The sequence below is a fragment of the Macrobrachium nipponense genome, chromosome 40, assembly GCF_015104395.2.
Source record: "Macrobrachium nipponense isolate FS-2020 chromosome 40, ASM1510439v2, whole genome shotgun sequence".
Classification (NCBI taxonomy): domain Eukaryota; kingdom Metazoa; phylum Arthropoda; class Malacostraca; order Decapoda; family Palaemonidae; genus Macrobrachium; species Macrobrachium nipponense.
The window spans coordinates 15420048-15431138 of NC_061101.1; the positions used below are offsets into that span (position 1 = coordinate 15420048).

General features: G+C 35.8%; 1 long non-coding RNA gene across 1 annotated transcript; it reads left to right on the plus strand.

Moving 5' to 3' along the window:
• The first annotated feature begins 4479 nt into the window (after window positions 1-4479).
• Window positions 4480-8126, plus strand: LOC135212304 (uncharacterized). Its single transcript, XR_010313854.1, has 3 exons — window positions 4480-4587; window positions 6047-6100; window positions 8004-8126. It is a non-coding gene; the product is annotated as an uncharacterized LOC135212304 (long non-coding RNA).
• The last annotated feature ends 2965 nt before the right edge of the window (window positions 8127-11091 follow it).

The following is an 11091-nucleotide window of genomic DNA, read 5'->3' on the forward strand; positions in this document are numbered from 1 at the left end:
CCCTTTTAAGTCAGATCTTGCTCAACAGAACTTATTTCAATATCTCCCGTGCTGTAGAATTACGCTCTTTTAACAGAAACCTCTTTATGCGGATAATTCTCAGTTACCTTTGTTGATTGGTCTGTTCTCATCCACAATATAATGAAATGTTTCCCAATGATTCGAGCAAATACTTAAAAAACTGCATAAAACAAGGAATTCTCTTGCAACTTTATTTATTTTTACTTGTTGCAATTTATTCTAGTTTTCATATTAAAATTTTTTTGTTTATAAAACTCATTAATAAGTACTATGAAAAAGTAGAAATAAGATCTGAACGATACCTTTCGTAAAGTGATGCAATATATAATAGTATCTAAACTGACTCTTCATCGTACGTATATAGTGGAGGATGTTTGTTTGTTTATGGTGTTTTTACGTTGCATGGAACCAGTCGAGAGTGAACTTCTATTACCAGAAATACACATCTCTAACCCCTCAATGGAATGCTCGAGAACCGAACTCGCGGCCTCCGAGGTGGCAGGCCAAGACCATACCGACCACGCAACTGAGGCGCTTTAGTGGAGGGTGGCGTACAATGCGCCGGCATCAGGTCCGGTCGTCTTCAGTTGTCTCTTTCGGGACATTGCTATTGTATACGCGTTTGGCAAGAGATCACTATTCGTATAGACTGATAAAAGGTGTCCGGTGTTGGATATCCTGCATCCGGTGTTTCTGGAATAGTTTGCATTCTGTAATGAGTTTCGGTGACTTGATATTCGTTTGCAGAAAGAGTAATGTTTGAACTATTGATAATTCGTCTTAACATGGGCAATGAACATTTCATTTGAACTTGGCAATAGCTATTATAATTTTTATTCTTATTTTACCGAATACTTTATACATTTTATATGTTTTTGGCGCATAATTTCTATGCATTTTTCCTTTGAATAATAATGCACTCTATATGTATTATTCTTTCTTTACTATTCTTAGATATGCATAGTTGAAAGTATATGATTCACTGATTCACTTCTTTGCAATGTTTTGTAAAATTCCTTATTTACCGAGTTGTTTTCTTTTCTATTTATCTTTGCTGATGTTATTTAGTACGAATTTGTGCGTAAATATTTTGGTTCATAATATTCTTTTACCGTGATTTTCAATTTTCTGAAAAGAAAACTATTGTGCCGACTTTGACTGTCCGTCCGCACTTTTATCTGTCCGCCCTCAGATCTTAAAAACTAACGAGGCTAGAGGGCTGTAAATTGCTGTGTTGATCATCCACCCTCCAATCATCAAACATACCAACTTGCAGCCCTTCTAGCACAGCCCTTGATATTTTTTATAATAAACTAGAAACGTCAAGATGCGTTTCACTGATTAACCACCACCTACTACACACACACACACACACACACACACATATATATATTATATATATATATATATTATATATATATATATATATATATATATATATATATATATATACACACACACATTTGCGTCTGTTTATATAAATATTCTCTAAATACCTTGATGTCTTGTGTCGTATTGCTTTAAGCCAAGAGTAAATTTGACCAATTACCAACACAGACAATTCGTTCATAATTTCAGTCGCTTTGAAGCAGTTTAAGAGCTTCTGCATAAGAAACCAGAACTTCCCTCTTCGGGAAAAACCATCAGTCATAACGTCACTCTCCTGGGATGGCACCGCCAAAGTTACCCCGGTGCCAGTCTTCGGCGTCATCGCGAGTGCCAGTTAACTCCTCATCCCATGAGCACACCTGTCTCTCACCTGTCACAGGACTCGACTTCCTGAGAGGATTTGACGTCGCTTAGACCGAATCGTCTCAAGCATTTATTCACGTTTTTTTTTTTTATTGAAGTTTTCCTCATTTTTTTTTTTTTTTTTTTTTTTTTTTTGTCCGACAAAATATTTGTCCAACTCTAATTTTAATTATGAGCCGTGGCTCCCAATTCTTCATCTTGAAAACGAATAACAAACCGAAGCGAATCAGTGTTGGCGTATACACTGTTTTCTCAGATGGTGAAATGACGTCCAACTGTCGTAAAACAAACTGAGAGCCATTATTATAAACCTTAAGGATATTAAAGTTTGTATGGGACTTTCTGCCTGCGTTGCATCATACATTATCATGCGTGTATTCAAAAGTATTCTCTCTCTCTCTCTCTCTCTCTCTCTCTCTGAAAAATTCAGGGATGTGTTAATTTGGATGGGAGATCAATAAGAACAAATACACGATGTTCGCAAAAGCAAAAGCAAAGAGATTGTTCCGTTCAAAGTGTTGTCAAAAGAAACAACCACGCAGCACTACAATAAAGAATAATCAAGGCAGCTATTAATAAAATAAGTGGGAAAATGAGAGAGAGAGAGAGAGAGAGAGAGAGAGAGAGAGAGAGAGAGAGAGAGAGAGAGGCCAGGCGCTGGGACCTATCAGGTCATTCAGCGCCGAAACGGAAATTGACGGTAAAATTACTTGAAAGGTGTAATTACAGGAGGAACACCTCAAAGCATCACGCCATGAATGAATTGTCAGGACAGGGTGGAAAGGAAGATGGAAGAAAGAGAATATGAAAGGAGGTAATATAAAACGAATGAAAAGGGGTTGCAGCTAGGCTAGGGCCGAAGGGTCGCTGCAAGGAACCTTAATTAATGCATATATGAAAACATTAGAAAGGCAGAGTTGAGTGTTGCAAGAGTGAGAGGGACTTGAGGAAACAAGTTAGAAAACGAATCAAGATGCTTAACTACAGAAAGTACCGAAATCGATGACGTCACAAGGGGGATGCTGTTATATGGTGATTGAAGCTAAGTTACAATGGCTGACCAGGGTGAGTAAGGTATTCCTTAATTCATCTCTGGCGTTACAATATATGAGATGAAATGGCTTGATGTGAATATATAAGTTTATATATATATATATATATATATATATATACTGTATATATATAATTATATCACATATATATATATATATATATATATATATATATAATATATATATATATATATTTGCAGAATCTCATATACGTAAATTCGTGCTTGCACAGAAATGCGCTACTCTTTCATTATCAAGTTAAAATGTATTTTGTGCCTTTATGTACTTCTCTTTTTGCGCAATATGCACAAAATAACAAGGAAAACAGACACACACGCACATACTATATATATATATATATATATATATATATATATTATATATATATATATATATATATATTTATTTATATATATATATATATATATATACACACACATAACATATAGACATAAAAACATATGTATATGCGTGTAAATGTAAATAATATATGTCTGTTGCTCTGTATTTAAGAGTGCATAAAGGAACAGAATACTTTTTAACCTGATAGTCAAGAGTGGTGAATTCTTAGTCGGTGCGAATTTCATTATCCGAGAATTCAGCCATTTTATATTTATATAGAACAAGATTCTTTGTTTGTATGAGTCAATGCCTCTAGATCTGTTTCTGTGGATATATGCCTTCGTTCATTTTTGTTTATGAAATAAGAAAAACGTTTGAGGAAAAATTAGCCCCTGCATTAGTTTCAGAATTTGACATGTAATGTATTCACGTTTGTTTTACGAATGTCCTAATTAATTGGATAATATTGTTTTTGCTTTTGTACCATAGGAGATTCACATCAACCGTGCATTTGATGTCTAGGTCAGTCCCTTACGACGCTCCTGATTGGCTGTTGATAAGCCAATCACAGGGCTGGAAACTCTCAGTCTCTCGAGAGAGTTCACATGGGTAGGATCTACGTTCCACCTCTCCTGAGGGATACGTCTTTCAAAAGTATCCCTCAGGAGAAGTGGAACATACATCCTGCCTATGTGAACTCTTTCGAGAAATTGAGTTTTTCCAGCCCTTTGACTGGCTTATCAACAGCCAATCAGGAGCGTCGTAAGGGACTGGCCTATACATCAAATGCACGGTTGATGTGAATCTACCTGTAATGTCATTGCTAGAGTTAATCTGCCGAAGAATTTGTTTTATCCAACTCTTTTTGTGAACAGGGTTGACGTACATCTATATTCCATTCGCGCAATCGCTCCTATTTGGCAAAATGAATATGCAACGACTCCCAGTAGTTTGACAGACGTTATCGTGATTACTTTAATTCCTGTTTCATGAGTCTTGCGTTCGTTTAACGTGATTTGAATTTGATTCCTCAAAGCTTTGACGCACATTTATATTTGACTGGGAGTTCCCTGCTGCCTGATGAAAAGAACATGCATCCATTCCCAATGACATCGCGGTCATTAATAGCTCAGTTCCTTTGTCTTAGGCAGAAGATGCGCGCTCTCTCGGTCCTTGGCGCATGCGCCGTACGCTTCTGGGAGAACCCAAACCTTATTGGAGAACCACGAATGGCGTTAATGACGAGAATCATTAATTAAATGAACATCAAGTCAGACTCCCGCAATCGCCATCAGCGGCTGGACGGACAGTCACTCTAGCGTCGAGGCCTCAGCTGGAAGGGTGGTTCTCCTCCTCCTCCTCCTCCTCCTCTTCGATAACTGCGGGTCTGTCTGAGTCGTCGAGGTCCCTGTATTCGCGGGTCAGTTTTTGTGTCGTTTGTTTTTTTATACATATATATAAATATATATATATATATATATATATATATATATATATATATATATATATATATATATATCGAGCTACAATGTCCTTTAATACCTAATTCGCTCTACCTCGGAATTAATTCTATTTTTCATATATGCTTAACCGAGGGGAATTTTTTCCTCGATAATAGTCTATTATCGAGAAAAAATTCCCCTTCGGTTAAGCATATATGAAAATATATTAATTCCGAGGAAGAGCGAATTAGGTATTAAAGGACATTGTAGCTCGATATATGGATATGAATCACGGAAATGTGATATGACTTATAGATTTGCTACGTGCTGTCAAAAGCACTACAAACACTACCGGAGTCGAGGTGGGTTGATGTTGTCTCCAAACCAACTAATTACCTGCGCGCGAAAGGTATATGAGGGTGAGAGGTGACATGAACTTTTAGCCTCTCGCGTGGTGTAGTAGGTAAAGCTTCACTGACGTTCCTGGTTTGAAAGGATCCACGGGTTCGCGCCCTGGTCCAGGCAAGTCTATTATCGAGAAAAAATTCCCCTTCGGTTAAGCATATATGAAAATATATTAATTCCGAGGTAGAGCGAATTAGGTATTAAAGGACATTGTAGCTCGATATATGTATATGAATCACGGAAATGTGATATGACTTATATATACATATATATATATACTATATATATATATATACCTATATATATTATACATATATATATATAAATAAATATATATATATATATATAATAAAAGGAGCCCCAAAAATGCCAAATTATAGAAAGAAAGTATTATATTTTCAGAGACTTTCTATATTTTGGCGTTTTTTTTGGGAGGGGCTCCTTTCATTAGATGGAATTCTGTTGTAACAGAACTTTTTACCAGTCATATATATATTTTATATATATATATATATATATATATATATATATATATATATATAAATATATATATATATATATATATATATATATATATATATATATATATATATATATACTGTATATATACACGTATACTATACATGTATATAATGCATATATATACTACATATATATATATATATATATATATATATATATATATCTTATATATGTATGTATGTGTTTGTATTATATATATATATATATATATATATATATATATATATTATAATATACTATATATATTACATACTTACTGTGTATCGTAGCTAGCTTTTGTTTTACGTAAGACTCCATCAAGAGATAATTCACATTACCTAAACTAACCTTAATTATCATTTACACCCCTTTATGCGATTCAGGCCCCTTACCTCCCCCCTCCACCCAGTCCCTCCCCTCCGTGAAGCAGTTATGACCCCAATAAAAAATAAACCCATGAAACTCTCATCTAGTTCAGAATAACTCCACACACAGAAAAATAAAGGTTTCTATTCTTCTTCTTTCCCAAAGATTCCGCTCACTGAGGAGATCAAGGGATGTCTGCCAAGATCAGTCGACTGGTAGGTGAGTCTCTCTACAGCGACCAGCGACAGCAGCTGATTTTTCCCCATAAGGTTCTTAATGAATGAATTTCCCCCATAAGACCTTCACTATCTGGGAAGTGGAGAGTTTGTCAACGGAAGATTTTTATTCTATTACCGGATCTTTCCAAGATAGTGTTTAGTACAAGCTTACGTCGGTGGTGATTGTAATAACATAAACAAAACTGTAGCTATTATGAAGATAATGACCCCCAAGAAATGTTAGTCCTACTATACATACTACTACATACATATATATATATATATATATATATATATATATATATATATATATATATATATATATATATATAGCCAAGGCCACAGGAAAAATAAAAGTAGGAGTGCTGAGCGCTTTCGTGTTATTTAAACTCATTTTCGAGGTACAATGCGTTGTAACGACACGAAAGCGCTCACTACTCCTTCTTTTATTTTTCCTGTGGCCTTGGCTAAATATATTGTCACGCGCTATTTAGCAATATATATGCGCGCATATATATATATATATATATATATATATATATATATATATATATATATATATATATATATATATATATAGGGCTACAATCCATAATGATGTAAAATCCTTCTGTAGTTTACAAGATATATATTTCTTGTACAGCAACTTATAGCTTTCGACCATCAGCTGCGGTCTTTTTTTTTAGTGAACAAGACCACAGCTGATGGTCGAAAGCTATAAGTCGCTGTACAAGAAATATATATTCATAAAACTACAGAAGGATTTTACATCATTGTAGACTGTAGCCCCATTTACTTAGAGGTGCAACATAGTATACCTAGCTTCTGCATATATATATATATATATATATATATATATATATATATATATATATATATATATATATATATATATATATATATACGTATATGATGGGTGTATAAACAGAAAAGTGAGTTTGAGGGGAATGTTCTAGAGAAGATGAAAAACAGGCAATGAAGTTAGGTGTAATACCACTGATGTTTTGTTTTCCTTTTTATTTAGTGAAATCGTTAAGTTTCTGGGACACGCAAAAACAGAGAATGACTTGATATAAATGGTTATTATCGCACATTGTTGAGTTTTATTTTATTTTATTACTTAAGCCCCGAATTCCACAAAACTTACAGCTGGTATCAAATTAGGTCTCTTTTTCAATAAGTAAGTTAAGTCTACCGTAGTTTAAGCAGACCACTGAGCTGCTTAACAGCTCTCCCAGGGCTGGCCCGAAGGATTAGATTTTTTGACGTGGTTAGGAACCAATTGGTTACTCAGCAATGGGACCTTCACCTTATTGTGGGATCCGAACCACATTAAATGGAGAAATGAATTTTTATCACCAGCAATAATTAATAACTCTGGTTCAGCATTAGCCTCAGCGGGGAGCGAACTCGGGCTTCCAGATTGATATAACCCACTCGTCCAATGAGGAACTTCTTTCCCACTAAATACGTTCTTTAAAACAAAAGGAAAAAACTTACGGTAGAGACTTTACGTAACACAAAGTTTTTAAATTTATTCCTCGTTGGACGAGGGGCTAACGAGCTCGCCTACCGATTCGGTAGTCCCAAGTTCGAGTCCTCGCTCTGCCAACGTGGAATCAGAGGAATTTATTTCTGGTGATTAGAAATCCATTTCTCGATATAATGTGGTTCGAATCCCACAATAAGCTGTCAGTCCAGTTGCTCGGTAACTGGTTCCTAGCCACGTAAAACAATCTAATCCTTCGGGCCAGCCCTAGGAGAGCTGTTCATCAGCTCAGTAGTCTGGTTAAACTAAAGTAGATTTAACTTCTGAAGACGCTGAAAAAGTACGGAAGGACAATTTAAATATTAAATGTTTACGTATGAAAATCGAATATTTTTGTTCGTGCTTTCCTTTTCAGTAACAGTCATGCTTTCGACGCTGTTCCAAGCAGTAGACAGCTCCTACTACCACCCCTCAAATGAAGCCTTTGCTCAGACATCGAACAGAAGGTAAGGTGAAGAAAGTAAGAGAGGGAATGCCAGTGAAATGATGGAATATTTGATTGAAACGCGGATTACCTTAATAGATGACGAGCGCCAGGTTCTTTGGAAGCTTGAATTCCAAGTCAATGGCCCCTTTGGTGGGCTTGTTCCATAGGAATAGGGTTCATTTTCTGAATAATAATAATAATAATAATAATAATAACCCAAACATGACGTTAATTGACAAAATCAAGAAGAAAGTATCACTCATTGATGTCGCAATACAATGGGACACTAGAGTTGAAGAGAAAGAAATGGAAAAAAATGGATAAATATCAAGGCCTGAAAATAGAAATAAGAAGGATATAGGATATGCCAGTGGAAATTGTACCCATAATCATAGGAACACTGGGCACGATCCCAAGATCCCTGAAAAGGAATCTGGAAAAACTAGAGGCTGAAGTAGCTCCAGGACTTCTGCAGAAGTGTGTGATCCTAGAAACGGGGCACATAGTAAGAAAAGTGATGGACTCCTAAGGAGGTAGGATGCAACCCGGAACCCCACACTATAAATACCACCCAGTCGAATTGGAGGACTGTGATAGGCCAAATAATAATAATAATAATAATAATAATAATAATAATAATAATAATAATAATAATAATAATAATAATAATAATAAAATAATGTATATATATATAATATGATTTATTTTTATGCATGTTTCACCACCTGGATTTTACATTTGCCAAAAATTGAATTGATCGGATCTTCCTAAATATTTCTAGTCTCTTCACGTTCATACAAACGAAGTTTGAACGTCGAGGTTTGATCTTATCTACTGCCACGTCTTGCTTTTTTATCTATCTTAATCTTGAATTTGTCACTTCGTAAGTAAGGCGTTGTCGACATTCAAATATAATATATATATATATATATATATATATATATATATATATATATATATATATATATATACGTATATAATGTATGTATGTATGTATATACTAGATATGTGTGTGTATGGAATGTTGCCGCGTGTCTTCTTGTATCTTATATTTAGTCATTCATTACAAATGTCTGTTAAAACAAATGCTTAACGGAAGTCCATTATTTAAATCCCTCCAGCGCAAAATTTGTGTGGGATTTATCATTCTTCATTCAAGAGTTGGGCAAAAAGGTTCCCCTTCATCTGGAAATCCTATACGATCGAGAGTACAAAGGTACGTTAAAACTGCTCAATCCAGTCCGAAAGATATCATGTGATAATTTTTATCTACAAACTTATCCAATAAAAATAAAATAAAGCCTAGTAAACTATATAAAGTTATTCAAAACGCTTCCTCGAGTCATTTCCCTTTCATGAAAAAAATATACGGCTTTGAAAATCAACTGCAACGAATAATATCGATAATATCAGCCTCATAATTGAGTTTCAAACTAAAACGCATCTTACAACTGATTACGCAAGATGCGATGCATTTGTTTCCTTTCTTGTCGGCGGTCAACACAGATCTTGTCAGCGGTTTGATGACGACGCTCCTGTCTGGCAAGCTGGATGGACTGACGATTTACGAACACGACAAATCGTCTGCGACGATCAACGCGCTGCTGAAGGCGAGGAGGGGTCCGACAATTTTAGCGACTATTTGCTCTCGCAGCAACCACCTGGCGATGTTTGAAATGGTAAGGTCTCCGCTACTGAGTGCTGGTAAGAATGTATTGTTACTACCAACCCTAAGTCAGTCAGTGCATATCAAACAGTTTTATCCTTTTTATTCTATGATCCGTTTATGGTATGCAAATCATTACAGTTCCAAATTTAGTACCAAATGGACGTAGGAGTTTTTAGTACTAATGGACGAAGGAGTTTTTAGTATCAATGGAAGAAGGAGTTTTTAGTACTAATGGACGAAAGAGTTTTTAATATTAATGGACGAAGGAGTTTTTAGTATTAATGGACGAAGGAGTTTTTAGTATTAATGGACGAAGGAGTTTTTATTACTAAAGGACGAATTAAGTAGTTTTTAGTAATAATGGGCGAAGGAGTTTTCTTCTTCTCATGACTGGTGTCTTGACAAAATCACTAGCAAACAGCTCCTAAACCACTAGCAAACGGCTCCTAAATCACTAGCAAACGGTTCCTAAATCACTAGCAAACGGTTCCTACGAATGAAGCATTCCGCAAAACATTATTTATGGTCTCAAGATTTCACGCGGGTTTCTTGACTACCACTGTAAGGAGCGTATAGGCGATCATTATCAGACAAAGACTTGGATACTTTGGACTTGGTGTTTTAAACTGTAAACAACCCTCATTTTAAGCGTTTGACAAACATGCTATAAAATCCACCCTCACACACAGTTCGACATCCAAATCAGACAGTCATACAGAGCCACAGTTCCCTTACACAACACCGAGGACATAATTTGAGAGTAAAATTCGCTGAAGTCCCATCAAATCCAAAGTCTGCTCCTTAAGTTCGACCGAGTATAGAAGGATGCTGTCGCCTTTAGTAGATTCACATCAACCGTGCATTTGACGTCTAAGCCAGTCCCTTACGACGCTTCTGATTGGCTGTTGATAAGCCAATGACAGGACTGGACACTCTCAGTCTCTCTCTAGAGTTCACAGAGACAGGATGTATGTCTTTCAAAAGTATCCCTCAGGAGAGGTGGAACATACATCCTGCTTCTGTGAACTCTCTCGAGAGACTGAGAGTTTCCATCCCTATCAACAGCCAATCAGAAGCGTCGTAAGGGACGGGCCTAGACATCAGGAATATATGACCTCCTTAAGTGTCCAAATTGCAATTAAAAGTCTCATCATGTTCTTTCTCTTTCCTAACATTCTAAATAAGGAAAATGGAACTTAGGCTCTTAGTCACAAGTGTACCTTCGGATGTGCCTACACTTCACTACAACATTTTTAAATACAAGCTGGCTACTTATTGCACACACATCATGTACTGGTTTAATACAAGTTAACGGCTTCTTGGTAGTCCTAACCAGAGCTCCATAAG